Below are 20,257 nucleotides of genomic sequence, written 5' to 3'. Positions count from 1 at the left end.
TATCGCAGCAACCGGTCGGGGGATAAGATTTTGGGGCCACCTGCTAGTGACCCAGTCGGAACCTTACTTAAACCTCTGCAGCGAGGGTTTTTCGTTGCGCTCGCCTGATAGCTCGCACTTGCCCCGCTTCTCTCGTCACCTCCTGCGCATCTCAATCTCCTCCCTTCTCCTTCTCCCTCGCGGATCTGCAGCCTTCACCATGACAAAGGGGCAGACTAGCAAGCTCGAGGCGCGGAAGAAGAAGGGGAAGGCGGCGACTCCTGCTCAGCGGCGGCAGCGAGCGCTACCGGCGGGTTGGATCCAGGGGGATTTCCTCCCCTCCACGGTGACAGAGGGGGACTTGCTGGAGTTGGTGGAGCACGGCATGGTCGCACACAAGACGTGGAGGCTGCCGGCGGAGGGCGAGACCGAGCCGACGCCCCGGGAGGGGGAGCGCGTCTTGCTGCTCAGCCACGTGCACCGAGGCTTCTCTCTGCCTCCTCATCCCTTCTTCAAAGGTATAATGAACCACTTCGGGGCGCAGCTCCACCATTTCCCCCCCAACGCAATAGCTCATCTCTCTGCCTTCGTCGTGCTGTGCGAGTGTTTCATCAGCTGTTCTCCCCATTGGGGGCTTTTCAAACACATCTTCTCTGCTAGATCTCAAACAATCAAACGACTTAACCAGTCGGATGACAAAACTCACCTCCTCCAGCTCTGCGGAGGCTTAGGCTTCCAAAAGAAAAGTAAAAGTACCTATCCCGCTCTTCAGTTGTCTGAATCTGTTAGGAACTGGCAGTCGACATGGTTCTACTGCCAGGACGTTGCCTGCCCGAATGCCGCAACTGGACTGCCTCCTTTTAGCTTAGACCGACCGGCTCCGCCTAGGCAGCTCGCTCTCACGAAGGCGGAGAAGATCCAGATCCAGCCTCTGGTCGATGCGCTTGTAGATGTCGTCCGAAGGGGAGTCACCGGCATAGACTTGCTGGAGGTTTTTCTGGGTCGGCGTATCCAGCCTCTGCAAGCTCGACACCACACCATGTGGCACTACACGGGGCCTGAGGACTCCACTCGGACTAACGTCGAGTGCGTGACCGGGGAGATGGTGGCGTCGTGGGTCCTCAACATCACAGGCGCCTGCGATAATCCCAGAGGGGCCCGGCGAGTGAAGCCCTTCCGCACGGACAACCCTCCTCCGAATGAGGTGAGTACAACTTGTCGAGTGCACACAATTATCTTAGATTTATCGCTTTCTTGAATCACTGTGTGACGTCTGATGTTGTCGACTGTATCTCGTGCAGGCGTGGACCAACTGGTTTTCTCGTGTCTCGAACGGGAATCCGGTTGAGGAAGAGGAAGGTAGCCAGGAGGGCAGCGTGGAGAGCGTCGAGTATGTCTCCGATAGTGGGGAGACGGAGGAGGAGTCCGAAGAAGAAGAGGAGGAAGATGAGGGACAGAACTCGCCACCCCCACCGCCAGAGCCTCGAACTAAACGCCGTCACGAACCCGTGGCTCCGTCGGCTCCTCCAGCATCCTCGAGTGCCCCGCCAGCTGCTCCTGTGGTTCCGAGTGCCTCGCCAGCCGCTCCCGTGGTTCCGAGTGCTCGGAGCACAAAGAGGACCAGGGACTCTGCTACTGAGCCTGCGGACCAGCCCTCTAAGGTGGCCAAACCGAGTGGATCTAAGCCTCGGAAGGCTTTGCCGCGGATGAGGGTCACAGTTCCTGTCACCTCAACGTAAGTGCATTGTTCTTCTATCTTCTTCCAGTATTTGATTGAACTCATGCTTATTGATCGAATGAATTTTACTCGACAGAGCTGCCACCTCCGCCACCTCTCCGCCACGCCAGGGGGACGATCCCATGGACATGGACAATGTTGTCACATCCCAGCCAGGTGCGTCGTGGCGATTCCGAGAGCTTACATTATTGCGTCACGAATTCTGTCTTTGGTCTTGCTTTTTTTTTCTCTGATCTCACGTCGTTCGGTCGGGTTTCCTTCAGAGGTGATTCCCGTGGAGGAGGACGACCAGGAGAGGCCCGAGCAAGCTACGGTGCCTGTCCTTGAGGCTGTTCCACCGGTTACTGCTCCTGCCATGGACGCGCCACTGACTGAGACGATGCCGTCGACTGGAACGGCACTTATCGCTGCTGAACCGACTGGAGCAGGACTTTGGATGCCCAAGGAGTCTCTTGTGGTGCCAGGTCCGTCGACTGTCCAGTATGACGCCCGGCGCCTCCCGGAAGATCAGGTGGGAGCTGCCAAGGAGGCCATGGTGCAGGCGGAGTTGATGGCGGGTGACGCCAAGAAAGCGTACGACTCCATCGCGTCTGTGTACAAGCGAAGCTTGGAACTCCGGGACGATATCCGAGTAAGTGGGCTACTAAGTATTTACTTTCCTCTTGTAACCCACTAGGTGTTTGGGCAAAGAACTCGGATACAATATGTTTATTTTGCAGTGGGTTCACTCTTAGTGAACCCAATGGGTGTAGTTCTTGAGACTTCTGTCGAGTGCTTGCACCGACAGTTGTCTTTATATACATTTTCTTTAACTTGATCAGATCAAAACTAATCTGTTCGAATGTTACCGGTGGGGGCACTCCGAGTGCACCTACCGGATGAGTCCCCGAGAGTAATTTTACTCAGGTCGGGTAGTAGTAACCTCATAGGCTTTTTTGTTGTTATGTATCTCAATAGGGCGGGCCTGTTTGAGCTTCATGCCAGTGGGGTCACTCTTAGTGAACCCACTGGATGTAGTCCCCGAGACCGCTGTCGACTGCTTGCGTCGGCAGGGGTCTGAAGAACTCCGAATTTTTATTGTTGTCCTTGTTGAATTTGTCTGATCGTCTCTTGGCGCTGACTTGCAGAAGACTTGCGAGATGGGATCAGCGTACGAGACTCTGAGGGCTGAAAAGGTTCAGTTTGCTGCGGAACTGGATGCAGCAATGCTTGCCTTGGCTGGTATGAAGGATGTTCTGGCTGAACGAGAAAAGTCCTTGGAGGAGTCCCGTGAGGCAAACAAGGCATTGGCGGCTGAAGTGGAGAAAATGGAGAAACAAAGGACCGAGCTGATGGGACAGATGCAGGTGTTGAACAGGCGGTGCATAGCGCAGGAGAATTACGTCAGTGACTGGGCAAGGAAGATGATAGCGCTTCTCGGTGGTAAGTTCCGTTTTTCTGAGTGCTTCTTGACTGTGTATTTCACTCTGTGCTTATTGTTTGCTCGTCTTGTCTGTGCAGATTTTTGTATGGACGTTGAGGCTGAGGCAGCTGACATTGAACGGTCGGTTCTTCCGAACATTCCACTCGGCGAGGACGCCAATCGAGACCTGCTCCAAGCGCACATTCGCCTGGGCAAAGTGGGACCTTTCATCGGTCGACTGAGAGAAGTCGTCGGCCGAATCGACAAGGAGCTTTGGCCTGAAGACGAGTCTCGGCAAGAGATGGAAGGTTTGATGACTCGGCTGGAGGAGGTCCCGAACCAAGTGCAGGCGTGGAAGAAGTCTGCGGCTCGCTGTGGTGCGGACGTGGCGCTGTCGCTGGTCCGAGTGCACTGCAAGGAGGCTCGCGAAGAGAAGCTTAAGGCGTTGCAAGTCGCCAACACCAAAAAGCTTTGATTCAAAGATTTCATGGAGACCTTCCTTGAGAGCGCCACTCGCATCGCAGACAGGATCGACCTCGACACTTTCGTGGAGCCTGCCAGTCCCAGTGCCAGTCCTGACGACGTTTGAGAAAACTTTTACCTCGGTATGCCAAGTGTTAGCTGTATGAAACTTTGGCCACTGCCGTTGGCCATCACATTCGTGGTTCGGTGTGGATAAACTTGATCTACACCGAACCAACTATCTTTAGACGAACTTTGAATTTGAATCGAATCTTTTGCTCTTCTTTTGCCAAAGAGTTGTTGACACGATTTTGGCTCGTGGTTTTTGTTTGGCGTTTCTTGGTGAAGCCAATGGCAAACATGCGGAGCATGTAATTGTCAGTTGTCTTGACATCTGCATGAACCTCACTGAGGGTCTGCTGAATCTCCGAGTGGATCTGGAGGATACACTCGAAGGCAATCGAGTACTTAGGCGATTCGTGATCGCGGCTAAGTCTTCGAGTGTGACTGTCAGGTCGTACTCGGAGCGAGTTGTTACCCATGTAATTGTCAGTTGTCTTGACATCTACATGAGCCTCAATGAGGTTCTGCTACTCATGTAATTGTCAGTTGTCTTGACATCTACATGAGCCTCAATGAGGTTCTGCCACTCATGTAATTGTCAGTTGTCTTGACATCTACATGAGTCTCAATGAGGGTCTGCTAAGCCTCCGAGTGGATCTGTAGGATACACTCGAAGGCAATCGTGTCCTTAGGCGATTCGTGACCGTAGCTAAGTCTTTGAGTGCGACTGTCAGGTCGTACTCGGAGCGAGTTGTTACTCATGTAATTGTCAGTTGTCTTGACATCTACATGAGCCTCAATGAGGTTCTGCCACTCATGTAATTCTCAGTTGTCTTGACATCTACATGAGTCTCAATGAGGGTCTGCTAAGCCTCCGAGTGGATCTGTAGGATACATTCGAAGGAAGCTCTCTATTTAGGCGATTATTGATCGCAGACAAGTCTCCGAGTGCGATGTTTAGTGCACATTCGGAGAAAGTTAGTACTTAGGCGATTCTTGATCGCAGCTAAGTCCCCGAGTGCGACGTTCAGTGCACACTCAGAGAAAGTTTGTACTTGGGCGATTCTTGATCGCAGCTAAGTCCCCGAGTGCGACGTTTAGTGCACACTCGGAGAAAGTTTGTACTTAGGCGATTCTTGATCGCAGCTAAGTCCCCGAGTGCGACGTTTAGTGCACACTCGGAGAAAGTTTGTACTTAGGCGATTCTTGATCGCAGCTAAGTCCCCGAGTGCGACGTTTAGTGCACACTCGGAGAAAGTTTGTACTTAGGCGATTCTTAATCGCAGCTAAGTCCCCGAGTGCGACGTTTAGTGCACACTCGGAGAAACTTAGGCGATTCTTGATCGCAGCTAAGTCCCGGAGTGCGACGTTTAGTGCACACTCGGAGAAAGTTTGTACTTAGGCGATTCTTGATCGCAGCTAAGTCCCCGAGTGCGACGTTTAGTGCACACTCGGAGAAAGTTTGTACTTAGGCGATTCTTGATCGCAGCTAAATCCCGGAGTGCGACGTTTAGTGCACACTCGGAGAAAGTTTGTACTTAGGCGATTCTTGATCGCAGCTAAGTCCCCGAGTGCGACGTTTAGTGCACACTCGGAGAAAGTTTGTACTTAGGCGATTCTTGATCGCAGCTAAGTCCCCGAGTGCGACGTTTAGTGCACACTCGGAGAAAGTTTGTACTTAGGCGATTCTGGATCGCAGCTAAGTTTTTTTTGATACCGGAGTCTGCGACCGCGGAAGAATTTTGAATGTGCAAAAACTCAATCTGCTTTGTATTACTTCACCGATACTTGTTCTTTACATTGCTTCAGTCGACGGTCACGTGTAGAAGCGCTTGAGGAGATCTCCGTTCCATGCTCGCGGCTCGTCTGTTTCCCTGTCGATGTTGTAGAGTCGATATGCTCCGTTGTTCAGCACCTTGGAGATGATGAAGGGTCCTTCCCAGGCGGGAGCCAACTTGTGAGGTCTCTGCTGATCCACTTGGAGCACCAGGTTGCCTGCTTGGAATGTACGTCTCCTGACGTGTCGCGCGTGAAAGCGTCGCAGATCTTGTTGGTAAATGGTTGAGCGTGTCAGTGCCATCTCGCGCTCCTCCTCTAGGAGATCCACTCTGTCTTGCCTTGCTTGCTCTGCTTCGGCTTCGGAGAAGAGTTCAACTCATGGAGCGTTGTGAAGCAAGTCACTCGGAAGGACTGCCTCTGCTCCGTAAACGAGGAAGAACGGGGATCGCCATGTAGATCTATTTGGGGTTGTGCGGAGACCCCAAAGCACTGAAGGTAGCTCGGTGACCCATGCGCCGGCGGCATGTCCTACTTCCCGCAGGAGTTGAGGCTTCAAACCTTGCAGAATAAGTCCATTCGCTCGCTCTGCTTGCCCGTTTGTTTGGGGATGCGCCACAGATGCAAAATCCACTCGGATACCTTGGCTCGTAAAGAAACTTTTGAATCTGTCGGAGTCAAAGTTTGTTCCGTTGTCAGTGATTATGCTGTGAGGTACCCCGAATCTGGAGATAATGTCCCTGACAAACTTGATGACCGTTAGGGCGTCGAGCTTCTTGATGGGCTTGGCTTCAATCCACTTTGTGAACTTGTCGACTGCCACCAACAGATGTGTGAATCCCCCTTGGCCTGTCCAGAATGGACCAACTGTATCTAATCCCCATACTGTGAATGGCCAAACAAGAGGGATTGTCTTCAACGCGGATGTTGGCTTGTGGGACTTGTTAGAGTAGAACTGACAGCCTTCACATCGGTCGACCATATCTTTCGCCATTTCATTCGCCTGCAGCCAGAAAAAGCCAACTCTGAATGCTTTGGCGATGATTGCTCTTGAAGAGGCGTGATGGCCGCAGGTTCCCGAGTGAATTTCTTCTAGGATTAACTGTCCCTCCTCAGGGGAGATGCATCGTTGAAGGACGCCTAAAACGCTTTCCTTGTACAACTGGCCATCAATGACAGTGAATGACTTTGACCTGCGGACGATCTGTCTGGCTTGGACTTCGTCTTCTGGTAATTATTGCCTCAGGATGTATGCAACGATCGGCACAGTCCAATCGGGGATGATAGCAAGAATCTCCATGATCAAATCAACCACAACAGGGACTTCGACTTCAGTCGGATCTGCCAAGCTCTTTGGTTGTACTGGTTCCTCTGTGAAAGGATCTTCTTTAACTGAGGGAAGGTGGAGGTGCTCGAGGCAGACATCACTCGGGACTGGTCTCCGAGTGGATCCGAGTTTTGCCAACTCATCAGCTGCTTGGTTTTTCAGTCGCGGAACGTGGTGGAGTTCCAGACCTTCAAACTTTTTCTCGAGCTTCCTCACCGCATTGCAGTATGTGGTCATGGTGGGGTTCCTGACGTCCCACTCCTTCATCACTTGATTAACCACCAAATCCGAATCGCCATAGACCATCAGGCGACGGACGCCGAGTGCGATGGCCATGCGCAGTCCATAAAGGAGAGCTTCGTACTCTGCCTCATTGTTGGAGGAATCAAAGTGTATCTGCAACACGTACTTGAGTTTGTCACCCTTTGGCGATATGATCACAACGCCAGCGCCGGAGCCATTCAACATCTTGGACCCATTGAAGAACATTGTCCAATGAGCCGAGTAGATGTGGGTCGGTTGCTGTTGTTCTACCCATTCTGCTATGAAGTCAGCCAGAGCTTGAGACTTTATAACTTTCTTGGCCTCGAACCTGATGTCACAGTATAACATCTCCATTGTCCACTTCGCCACTCGGCCCGATGCGTCCCGATTGTGTAGGATTTCCGACAACGGAGCATCGGAAACGACGGACACCGAGTGGTCTTGAAAATAATGAGCCACCTTCTTCCTAGTCATGTAAATCCCGTAGATAAGTTTTTGATAGTGGGGATACCTCTGCTTGGAAGGAGTCAGGACTTCGGAGACATAATACACTGGCCGCTGAACCTTGTATGCTTTGCCTTCTTCTTCCCGTTCGACCGTGAGAACAGTGCTGACGACTTGATTTGTAGCCGCGATGTACAGAAGAAGGGGCTCTTTACTGAGCGGAGCAGTAAGAACCGGCTGGGTGGAAAGTAGGACTTTGAGGTCGTCGAATGCGACTTGGGCTTCGCCTGTCCACTCGAAAGTATCTGATTTCTTCATGAGTCGGTACAGAGGAAGCGCCTTCTCGCCGAGTCGACTGATAAACCTGCTCAAAGCCGCTAGGCAACCTGTGAGCCTTTGAACATCATGTATTCTGACCGGCCGCTCCATTCGGACGATGGTCCCGATCTTTTCGGGGTTGACATCGATCCCTCGTTCGGAAACGAAGAAACCGAGTAACTTTCCGCTGGGAACGCCGAATGAACACTTGGCTGGGTTGAGCTTGATATCGTACCTACGAAGGTTGGCGAATGTTTCTGCCAAGTCAGTCAGCAGGTCGGAACCTTTGCGTGACTTGACTACGATATCATCCATATACGCCTCCACATTCCGACCGATCTGGTCGAGGAGGCATTTTTGGATCATGCGCATAAAGGTTGCTCCTGCATTCTTCAAACCAAATGGCATAGTGATGTAGCAGAAGCACCCGAATGGGGTGATGAAGGCTGTTTTTAATTCGTCGGGGCCATACAGACGGATCTGATGATAGCCCGAGTAGGCATCAAGAAATGACAAACGCTCGCAACCCGCAGTCGAATCGACAATTTGATCGATGCGGGGGAGCGGAAAATGGTCTTTCGGGCAGACCTTATTGAGATGCTTGAAGTCGATGCACATTCGGAGCGACTTGTCCTTCTTGGGCACCATGACAACATTGGCGAGCCACTCGGAGTGGTGTACCTCACGAATGAAGTTGGCTGCCAAGAGTTTGGCCACCTCTTCTCCAATTGCCTTCCTCTTGTGCGCGGCGGACCAACGCAGGCGTTCTCGGACAGGCCGAGCGGCGGGATCCACATGCAGTCGGTGCTCAGCCAACTCCCTGGGTACACCTGGCATGTCAGAGGGCTTCCATGCGAAGATGTCCCAGTTCTCACGGAGGAATTGGATGAGCTCGGCTTCCTATTTAGGATCGAGGGTGGTGGAGATGTTCGTGGGGGCAGCTGTGTCGTCCGTCGGGTGGATGCTGACCTTCTTCGTCTCTCCCGCTGACTGGAATGCGGATTCCGAAGCTGGCTTCTTCGAACGCATCAAGTCAGCGGGGTCGACTGTCTTCTTGTACTCGTCGAGCTCGAGGACAGCCATCTGCTGATCGGCGATCCTCGATCCCTGCTGCAGACACTCCTCGGCCCGCTGCCGATTGCCTGTGATAGTGATCACACCTTTCGGGCCTGGCATCTTCAGCTTCAGGTACACGTAACATGGACGGGCCATGAAACGCGCATACGTCGGGCGGCCCAGAATTGCATGATACGCACTCTGGAAGTCCACCACCTCGAACGTCAACTTTTCCTTGCGGAAGTTCTTGTCGGAGCCGAAGACGACGTCCAACGCGATTTGGCCGAGTGACTTGGCCTTTCGTCCAGGGACGACTCCATGGAACTGCATGCTGCTCTCGCTAAGTTTGGACATCGGAATGCCCATCCCCTTGAGAGTGTCAGCGTACATGATGTTCAAACCACCGCCGCCGTCCATGAGGACTTTGCACAGTCGGACTCCTTCCACCACCGGATCGATGACCAGAGCCTGGCTCCCTGGGGTGGGTACGTGTGCTGGATGATCCGACTGGTCAAAGGTGATCGCAGTCTGAGACCATTTGAGGAACGTGGGGTTGGTCGGCGTGGCCATGTTCACCTCCCTGTTCACCAGCTTCAGTCGACTCTTGCTCTCAACGTCAGCAAAAATCATTAGTGTTACATGGACTTGGGGGAACGGATCCTCCTTGTCCTCCTCATCCTGTTCATTGCCCTTGTCACTCGGTTGCCCTTCGCCGAACCCCTGGAGCAGGAGGCGACATTGCCGAGTGGTATGCTTCGGATATATGGCGTTGCCCTCTTCATCCATCTTCGTGTGAATCGGACATGGCTCGTCCAGGATGGGGTTTCCGAACTGCTTCTTCTTGGGGGTGAACTGAGCCTTCCCCTTGCCCTTGAACTTGGCATTGGTAACGGCTGCGGCCTCTGCCTGCGGAGTGGACGGAGCTTTCTGCTTCTGCTTCCGAGTGTTGTTCCCATCTCCATCGGCGACTGCTTTGTGCTTGCCACTCCGAATGCGATCTTCTTCTTCGCCATTTGCATAGCGTGCCGCTATCTCCATCATCTTACTCATGGAGATGTCGCCTGTTCGACCGAACTTCAGGTACAAATCTCTGTACCGCACACCTGCCTTGAAGGTGCAGACTGCTTGGTGCTATGTGACATTCTCCACCGTGTGGTAGAGGGTCATCCAACGCTGAATGAAATCGCGCAGGGGCTCATTCTGCTTCTGGACACAGTGTTGGAGCTCCACGAGGCCAGCAGGGCGTTTGCACGTCCCTTCGAAGGTCCTGATGAAGACTCGGGCCAGATCTGCCCAGTTGTAGATGCTTGAGGGAGCCAACTGGTTCAGCCACGCTCGTGCCGATCCGTCGAGCATCAGAGGAAGGTGTTTCATGGCGACGTGGTCGTCCCCTCCTCCGATCTGGACTGCCACTCGGTAGTCGTCCAACCACGTTTCTGGCTTGGATTCTCGTGTAAACTTGCTGATCCCCGTCGCCAATCGGAAGTTGGGAGGGATGTCAGCCGAACGGATGGCTCGGCTGAAACACTCGGGACCAGAGACGATGGTTCTGCTTCCACTCGGACGGTCCATATCGTGACCATCGCGGTGGGCCCGGCCCCTGTCGACCCTCCTCTGAGCAATATGCCCTCTTGCGTCGGGCCTTGGATCATAAGTGTCACCGAATGAACGCCGATCATCAGGATGTCGGGGCCCGTAGGGCCCACCCCGCGGAGGGGTGCGTGAGCGGCGACGATCTTCGGGATTCATGGAGCGGCTGCCTCCCGTGTGTCGCTGATGAGAACCGGGGCTGTGAACTGACCGATGCGTGTTCGCGCGAACAGAACTATTGTGAATCCTGTTGTGCGACTGGGAGACCGCCGAATTTTGCTGCTGCGCCGTGTGCAGCAGGGCATGGATCTGCTCGATCCCTCTGCCAGCCTCTGAATCAGTCGGCTGGAGGGAATCGGCTATCCTGGCAGCGGCAGCCAGGTTGAGGACGGGTGTGCGGAACACCTCCACGTTGCTCTGACGAGTGCGCCGACTAGCAGAACAACGGGGTTGACGGCGAGCGCCGGAGGTTTCGCCGACCTCGTGCTCGTTCCGGCCGGTCTGGCGTGGGCTTTCATGGGAGTTGGCCATGTGCACTTCGGCCGCAGGCCTGCGACCCACGTACTCGGAAGGGAACTCAGTCGGAACTGAGTCCGAGCACTGGGACGGCGGCGCAACTACAACCGACTCGAGGACTGCCACTTGTGAAGACGCGCTCTGGCGCGCTTGGGCGTGTTGCACCCAATGTTGGAGCCGCGGACGGCGAGACCGCTTGTTGCGGCGCGTGACAGGGGCGAAGGTCGACACCGGAGCCGATTGCTGGAGAAGAAGAATACCGCGGGCGCCGGCACGGAAGTGCGTAGCCCCGCGACTGGGGAGCGCCTCGACGTCGAGAGGGGCGTCCCGAAGCCATGCCGAATCGTCGACGATGAAGGATAGAGCGCCGAAGAGGATCTCGTGGCCCATGCTCAAATCTCCACCGGATGACATGATGGAAAAAATGTAGTCACAAACTCGCTGGAAGTCGCTTAGACGCCTGCCCCACGGTGGGCGCCAAGTGTTGTGGGTATAAGTCTGACAGTAGATGTGTAGGGTACGAAAGTATGGGCAGAGCCTTAGCTATGGCGAGGTTGTATGAGTTCAGGCCCCTCTACGGTGGAGGTAAAAGCCCTACGTCTCAGTGCTCTTGGGAGCTTGTTGTCGAGTGGAATATGGATTACAGTGAATTGCTAACCCCTGCACCAGTGGAGAAGGGTGGCTTATATAGAGTGCGCTACCCTTCATAATGGTTCGGTGCACAGGGGTGGAGTAGTGGCGAATAAATGCCTACGTTACAGGTAATGTATGTCTTAAATGCTAATAAAGGTACATGGAAACGTATGACCGTTGCCCTCTAGGGGGGTTACGATGCACAGAGTGGAATCCAGTCGGTTAGTTCGATATGCTCCGAATGCTCATCTCCGACTGGATGATGGAGGAATCGTCACCGACTGGATGATGGGAAGTCCTTAATTCAGTCGGAACTGACTAAAGGCCTTATCCCTTATGAAGGGTAGTCTTTGGGTAGGACTCATAGGGCAGGCCTATGACCCTACCCTAGGACTATAACCCCATCACAGGGCATGGCAATTCACACAGAAACAATTACAGTTAATAATGATAGCGCCATGTTTTTGTGGCACTGCCGCTTAGGTCATATTGGTGTAAAGCGCATGATAGCACCATGTCATATTGGCAATTCACATTGAGACCAAAAGAGTTAGAGTTAACAATGATAGCGCCATGTTTTTGTGGCACTGCTGCTTAGGTCATATTGGTGTAAAGCGCATGAAGAAACTCCATTCCAATGGACTTTTGGAGTCACTTGACTTTGATTCACTTGACACGTGCGAACCATGCCTCATGGGCAAGATGACTAAGACTCCGTTCTCCGGAACAATGGAGCGTGCAAATGACTTGTTGGAAATCATACATACCGATGTGTGCGGTCCGATGAGTGTGGAGGCGCGCGGCGGATATCGTTATTTTCTCACCTTCACTGACGATTTGAGTAGATATGGTTATGTCTACTTGATGAAGCACAAGTCTGAAAAGTTTGAGAAGTTCAAGCAATTTCAGAGTGAAAGTTGAAAATCATCGTAACAAGAAGATCAAGTTCCTACGATCTGATTGTGGGGGTGAATATCTGAGTTTCGAGTTTGGTGCTCACTTAAGACAATGGAATTGTTTAACAATTGACACCGCCTGGAACACCACAGCGTAATGGTGTGTCCGAACGTCGTAATTGTACTTTATTATAGATGGTGCGATCTATGATGTCTCTTACCGATTTGCCGTTATCGTTTTGGGGTTATGCATTAGAGACAGCTGCATTCACTTTAAATAGGGCACCATCAAAATCTGTTGAGACGACACCATACGAAATGTGGTATGACAAAAGACCAAAGTTGTCGTTTCTTAAAGTTTGGGGATGTGATGCTTATGTCAAAAAGCTTCATCCTGAAAAGCTGGAACCCAAAGCGGAAAAGTGTGTCTTCATAGGTTACCCAAAAGAGACAGTTGGGTATACCTTCTATCTCAAATTCGAGGACAAAGTGTTTGTTGCTAAAAACGGAGCTTTTCTTGAGAAGGAGTTTCTCTCGAAAGAATTGAGTGGGAGGAAGATAGAACTTGATGAGGTTGTCGAACCTCTAATCCCTCTAGATGGTGGCACAGGGCAAGGGGAAACCCCTGTCATTGCGATGCCGGTTGAGGAGGAAGTTGATGATGATGATCATGAAACTTTGGATCAAGTTTCTATCGGACCTCGCAGGTCGACAAGATCACGTACTGCTCCTGAGTGGTATGGTAATCCCGTCTTATCAATTATGTTGTTAGACAACAACGAACCTGCGAATTACGAAGAAGCAATGGTGGGCCCGAATTCCAACAAATGGCTGGAGGCCATGAAGTCCGAGATAGGATCCATGTACGAGAAAAAAGTGTGGACTTTGGAAGTACTACCTGAAGGCCGCAAGGCTATTCAGAACAAATGGATCTTCAAGAAGAAGACGGACGCAGACGGTAATGTGTCTATTTATAAAGCTCAACTTGTGGCAAAGGGTTTTTCACAAGTTCAAGGAGTTGACTACGATGAGACGTTCTCACCGGTAGTGATGCTTAAGTCCGTCCAAATCATGTTAGCAATAGATGCATTTTTCGATTATGAAATCTGGCAAATGGATGTCAAAACAGCGTTCCTTAACGGTTTTCTTAAGGAAGAGTTTTATATGATGCAACCCAAAGGTTTTGTCGATCCAAAGAATGCTAACAAAGTGTGCAAGATCCAGCGATCCATTTATTGATTGGTGCAAGCATCTCGGAGTTGGAATAAACGCTTTGATGAGGTGACCAAAGCATTTGGGTTTATACAAGTGGTTGGAGAATCTTGTATTTACAAGAAAGTGAGTGGGAGCTCTGTGGCGTTTCTAATATTATATGTGGATGACATATTGCTGATTGGAAACAACGTGGAGTTTTTGGAGAGCATAAATGATTACTTGAATAAAAGTTTCTCTATGAAGGACCCAGGAGAAGCTGCTTACATTCTAGGAATTAAGATCTATAGGGATAGATCGAGACGCCTGATAGGACTTTCACAAAGCACATACCTTGACAAAGTTTTGAAGAAGTTCAAAATGTATCAGCCCAAGAAAGGGTTCTTGCTAGTATTACAAGGTATAAAATTGAGTAAGACTCAGTGCCCAGCAACTGCAAAAGATAGAAAACAAATGACATCCGTCCCCTACGCTTCAGCCGTAGGTTCTATCATGTATGCAATGTTGTGCACTAGACCAGACGTCAGCTTGGCCATAAGTATGGCAGACAGGTTTCAGAGTAATCCAGGAGTGGATCACTGGACGACGATCAAGAATATTCTGAAGTACCTGAAAAGGACTATGAAAATGTTTCTCATTTATGGAGGTGACAAAGAGCTCGTCGTAAAAGGTTACGTCGACACAAGTTTTGACACTGATCCGAATGACTCTAAGTCGCAAACCGGATACATATTTATTCTTAATGGGGGTGCAGTAAGTTGGTGCAGTTCCAAGCAGAGCATCGTAGCAGATTCTACATGTGAAGCGGAGTACATGGCTGCATCAGAGATAAAGGAGGGTGTTTGGATGAAGCAGTTCATGACAGATCTTGGAGTTGTGCCGAGCGCACTAAATCCAATAACTCTGTTATGTGACAACACTGGTGCCATTGCCTTAGCAAAGGAACCAAGGTTTCACAAGAAGACCAGACACATCAAACGACGCTTCAACCTCATTTGCGACTACGTCGAAGGAGAGGACGTGAATATTTGCAAAGTGCACACGGATCTGAATATAGCAGGCCCGCTGACTAAACCTCTTCCACGGGTAAAACATGATCAACACTAGAACTGTATGGGTGTTCGATTTATTACAATGTAAATCACATGGCGATGTGAGGACTAGATTATTGACTCTAGTGCAAGTGGGAGACTGTTGGAAATATGCCCTAGAGGCAATGATAAATAATAGTTATTATATTTCTTGTTTAAAGATAATCGTTTATTATCCATGCTATAATTGTATTGAATGAAAACATAGATACATTTGTGGATACATAGACAAAACAATGTCCCTGGCAAGCCTCTAGTTGGCTAGCCAGTTGATCAATGATAGTCAAGGTTTCCTGGCTATATGCAAGTGTTGTCACTTGATAACTGGATCACATCATTAGAGAATCATGTGATGGACTAGACCCAAACTATGAACGTAGCATATTGATCGTGTCGTTTTATTGCCATTGTTTTCTGCGTGTCAAGTATTTGTTCCTATGACCATGAGATCATATAACTCACTGGCACCAGAGGAATACCTTGTGTGCATCAAACGTCACAACGTAACTGGGTGACTATAAAGGTGCTCTACAGGTATCTCCGAAGGTGTGCGTTGAGTTAGTATGGATCAAGACTGGGATTTGTCACTTCGTGTGATGGAGAGGTATCTCGGGACCCACTCGGTAATACAACATCACACACAAGCCTTGCAAGCAATGTGACTAAATGTAAGTCATGGGATCTTGTATTACGGAACGAGTAAAGAGACTTGCCGGTAACAAGATTGAAATAGGTATGCGGATACCGACGATCAAATCTCGGGCAAGTAACACACCGAAGGACAAAGGGAATGACATACGTGATTATATGAATCCTTGACACTAAGGTTCAACCGATAAGATCTGTGGAGAATATGTAGGATCCAATATGGGCATCCAGGTCCCGCTATTGGATATTGACAGAGGAGTGCCTCGAGGCATGTCTACATAGTTCTCGAACCCGCAGGGTCTGCACACTTAAGGTTCGATGATGTTTTAGTATAGTTGAGTTATATGTGTGGTTACCGAATGTTGTTTGGAGTCACGGTGAGATCATGGACATCACGAGGGTTTCCGGAATGGTCCGGAAACGAAGATTGATATATAGGATGGTTTCATTTGGTCACGGAAAGTTTCGGGCAATTCCGGCAGTGTACCGGGAGTGACGAATGGGTTCGGGGAGTTCATCGGGAGGGGGCCACCCACTCGGGAGTGAGCCCAAGGCACGAGGGTGGCGCCACAAGCCCTTAGTGGGCTCGTGGAGTCAGCCCAAGGGGCCCATGGCGCCACATAAGAAAATACCAAAGGAAAATAAAAGAAAAAGGGAAAAGAGGAAGGTGGGAAGGAAGAGGAGGACTCCTCCTTCCCAAACCGAATTGGAGGAAGAGTCCTCCTCCTCCCCTTGGCCGGCGCACCTTGAGGGCTTGTCCCTGAAGGCTAGCCCTCCCCATCCCTCCTATATATAGTGGTGTTTAGGACTGATTTGAGACAATTTTTGCCACGTGCAACTCAACCCCAGACCACATAGTTTTATCTCTAGATCGGATTTCTGCGGAGCTCGGGCAGGGCCCTGCAGGAGTAGATCATCACCACCATCGGAGCGTCGTCACGCTGCCGGAGAACTCATCTACTTCTCCGTCTTGCTTGCTGGATCATGAAGGCCGAGATCATCATCGAGCTATACGTGTGCTGAACGCGGAGGTGTCGTCCGTTCGGCGCTAGATCGGAACGGATCGTGGGACGGATCGCGGGACGGTTCGTGGGACGGTTCGAGGGACGTGAAGACGTTCCACTACATCAACCGTGTTTCTTAACGCTTCCTGCTGTGCGATCTACAAGGGTACATAGATCCAAATCTCCTCTCGTAGATGGACATCACCATGATAGGTCTTCGTGTGCGTAGGAATTTTTTTGTTTCCCATACAACGTTACCCAACACAAACTTGATGTATGGTGGGACCACTCGTCAATGTGAAGTCTTGATACTCATAAAAAAAATCTTTGAGGTCCAAACTTGATGTGTAGTGGGACTACAGACTCAATATAAAAATCTTGATACATAATAAAAGGTTGTGTGTATCCCTAGTTGATGAAAGACCGGGAAGTGAAATGCTCTCCCAAATTTAAAATGGTTGTGTGAATCTCTTAATGAAAATGCGTGGGTAATCCTCCTTTTTGAGAAAAGACATTATGTTCTCTAGACCATATCTTTTCTATAGTAGGTATATGTCATATCCAACATAAAACATAATTCACAAAAGATCACCGATGTGTACATGTGTTTTAGATTAGATGACTAACTGTATAAAACATAATACATCGTATGGAGCCAAAGTTGACTCGGTTCTAAATGTAGAACACAAGGAAAAACCTTTCTATCCTGGAACATACTTGTTTCCGTGAAAGGAATATGCTTGATTTTCTAGGAGAAATAGTAGATGATTCACCTAGCATGAAATGTGTACTCAATATCACTTTAGCTATATTTAAGTCGCCTGAATTTAAAATTTGAGTAAGTCGATGTTCTGACCATTGATTCCTTTGTCAAGATTTGTGTTTTTTTTTCCTTAGGCTGGTTTTTGACTTGCCCTGTTTAGGGTAAGTCAATTTTTGTTAGGTTGAATTTTTGACTTGCCACTTTTTGTGGTAGGTCAATTTTTCTTAGACTAAATTTTTTCCCTTGCCCCTATTTGTGTAAGTAGTTTTTTCTATCAAACTTGAAGCCCTTTACCAATTGCTTGCTTTTTTCTGTTTGTCCGCATTTTTGCTTTTGTTTGTTTTTCTTTTTGGCGGTTTTCTTTTCCCATATGGGTATTCTGGAATGTTTGGCGAGTGTTAGTCTATACACGCAAGTGCTTCAGAATAGACGTGTAGATTAAACTAGTGTAAAATTGCATTATTATATGCTTATTACTTGGACGTTCATAAAGTGCAATTTTAGTGTAAAATCATATACATTTTTTCTTCACCTTCTCTTCTTATAGGATAACACTAACTACACTAATTAATTCTTACTTCAAAAGTTTATTTTTAATTCTTTTAGTTTTGTTTTTTTATAACTTCTTTAAGGGTAATACCAATGGCACTAATTCATTCCTTCTTATGAAAATTATTTTTGTGATTTTTTCCTATTATATGTTTATTTTCGCATATTATTAAAAACACGATTTTCTGTGTGAACTGTGTGCAGAATTACATTATTTTATTTCTACTTAAATGGTAATATTAATTCCACTAATTTATTCTCCTTTGGACGACTTCATTATTTCATTTTTGTTTTGCTTTACTCTTCTTCATTTTCTTTCTTCTTCAAGGGTAATACCAAAGCCACTAATTCATCCACTAATCTATCCCATCATACAAATGCATTTATGAAAATTTTACTATTATATGCTTTATTATTGCATATTTTTAAAAAGCACAATTTATTTGTATATCTTGTGCAAAATTAGCCATTGTTTGTTTCAGTTTTTTTCTTGCTTCTTAAAGGATATTTCCAATGCCACCAGTTCTTTCTTTCTTAGATAATTTTATTCTTAAAAATGTTCCCAAATTTGTAAAATTGTTCACCAATGATTGAATGTATGCAGTTAAATACTAATGCTTTTGAGTCTTCTGATTATATACCTGAGTGAATTTTGAAGAATTAATTGTGGGGTTGGATCGGAATATTATAGTATATTTTAAAAAATGTTTCTTGAATTCAGAATAATTCTTTGAGTTATCAAGTTTTTTGAGAACCATGATATTTTTTAAAAAATATGAACATTGTTTCAAGTTGTGAATTGTTAATAAAATTAAAGGAAGAAATATTTTCTTGCATTTATGAACGAATTTTCAAAAACATGCGATGAAATATGAACATAATGTGGTCATCGCCATTGAAGATGGTGGTTTTTTTTTCGCGTTGCAACGCACGGGCTCTTTTGCTAGTTTTATTTTAATTTTTCTTAAAGGTTAATACCAAATCCACTAATTCATTTTTTCTTACAAAATTTCATTATTTTGATTTTGCCTTAGTCTTTTTCATATTATTTTCTTCAGAAAGGTTAATATCAATGCAACTAATTCATTCTTCTTTAGAAAACTTCATTATTTTGATTTTGTTCTAGTTTTTGTTTTATTTTGGGTAATACCAATGTCTTTCTTAAAAAACTTCATCATTTTTTTCTTCTTCTTTAAGGGTGATACTGGTGCTTCATTCACTCTTAAGAAACTTCTTGTTTTATGAAATTTCACTATTATATGATTATTCTTGTGTACTATAAAAATGTGTTATTTTTTTATAAATTGTGTGTAATTTTTCCATTATTATTTCAATATTTTTATTTTCCTTAAAGAGGAATACAAATGTCACAAATTCATTCTTTCTTATAAAATTTCAATATTTTGATATATTTGTAGTTATATTTTATATTACTTATTCTTGAAGGGTAATATCAATGCCAGTAAATCATAACTTCTTAGGAAACTTTTTTTTTGCAAAAATTACACTATCATATGCTTATTCTTGGATAATGTAAAAACGGCTATTCGTCGTGTAAATTGTGTGAAAATAATTTCCTTTTTAAAAAATGTTCTTAAATATTCTTCTTAAATGGTAATACCAATGCAACTAATTCATTTTTCTTAGAAAGCATTCTTTCATAAAATTTCAGTATTAACCACTTATTCTTGCATATTATAAGAAGAGCGATTTTAGTGTAATTGCTGCGCAAATTTATAATGTATTTGTTTAAAATATTTACATTTATGTTTATTTTGTTTAATGGGTATTGCACCTACTTGGGTGGGCATCGGAGCTGGACAGAGACCCCCGCTTTATCATAGGAAGAAGAAGAGTAATCTAGTTTAGGGGTAAGTGCCCTTTTGTTGCCAGAGATTCGGCCCGAGAAATGTGTGCGTGCCTCGTGTCATGGCCATGGGCCTTTTCTTTCTTTCTGTGCCAGCGCTCCAACCATACAAAAAAAAAGAGTTATTTTGTCTTTTTTTTAACAGACCGTCCCATTGAATATTGATACAAAGTTATGTTACATAAACTACAAACAACCTAAAAAATCTAGACAAATCTAAGACAACTATTCAGGTGGGAGAAGTATATATTGCAGAAACTGCCTCCTCAGATCAGAATGAGAACTTTTTTCCTAGCTTCATAGATCGAATATTGTTTAGATGAATGCTTGTGTTATTATAATCATGCTCTGCTGTCTGCTGCCTGGGTAAGCTTAGGTCGCTACTGTCATCTGATTCACAATTTGCAAACCTAGACACCGCATTATATACTCCAACAATGTGTGTTGCATATTTTTATGTTCCCTTTCTTTTGTCATGTCAACTGCTTTGTAATAAGGCGTAAAAACTAGCTGAACTCGCCCACTTGTTTTGGTGGTGACCGTTCAGGCTCTGCCGAGGACTGATATTGTTAGCTAATGCTTTCCCTGGCTTTAATAAAGTTGAGGATGGGGAAGACCCTTCTCTTCTTCTTTTTAAAAAAAAAAGTGATATTCCAACA

This window comes from Hordeum vulgare, chromosome 1H (genome assembly GCF_904849725.1).
Source record: "Hordeum vulgare subsp. vulgare chromosome 1H, MorexV3_pseudomolecules_assembly, whole genome shotgun sequence".
NCBI classification, from domain to species: domain Eukaryota; kingdom Viridiplantae; phylum Streptophyta; class Magnoliopsida; order Poales; family Poaceae; genus Hordeum; species Hordeum vulgare.
The sequence above is the reverse complement of the archived record's forward strand: the minus strand, read 5'-3'. Positions refer to the sequence as shown.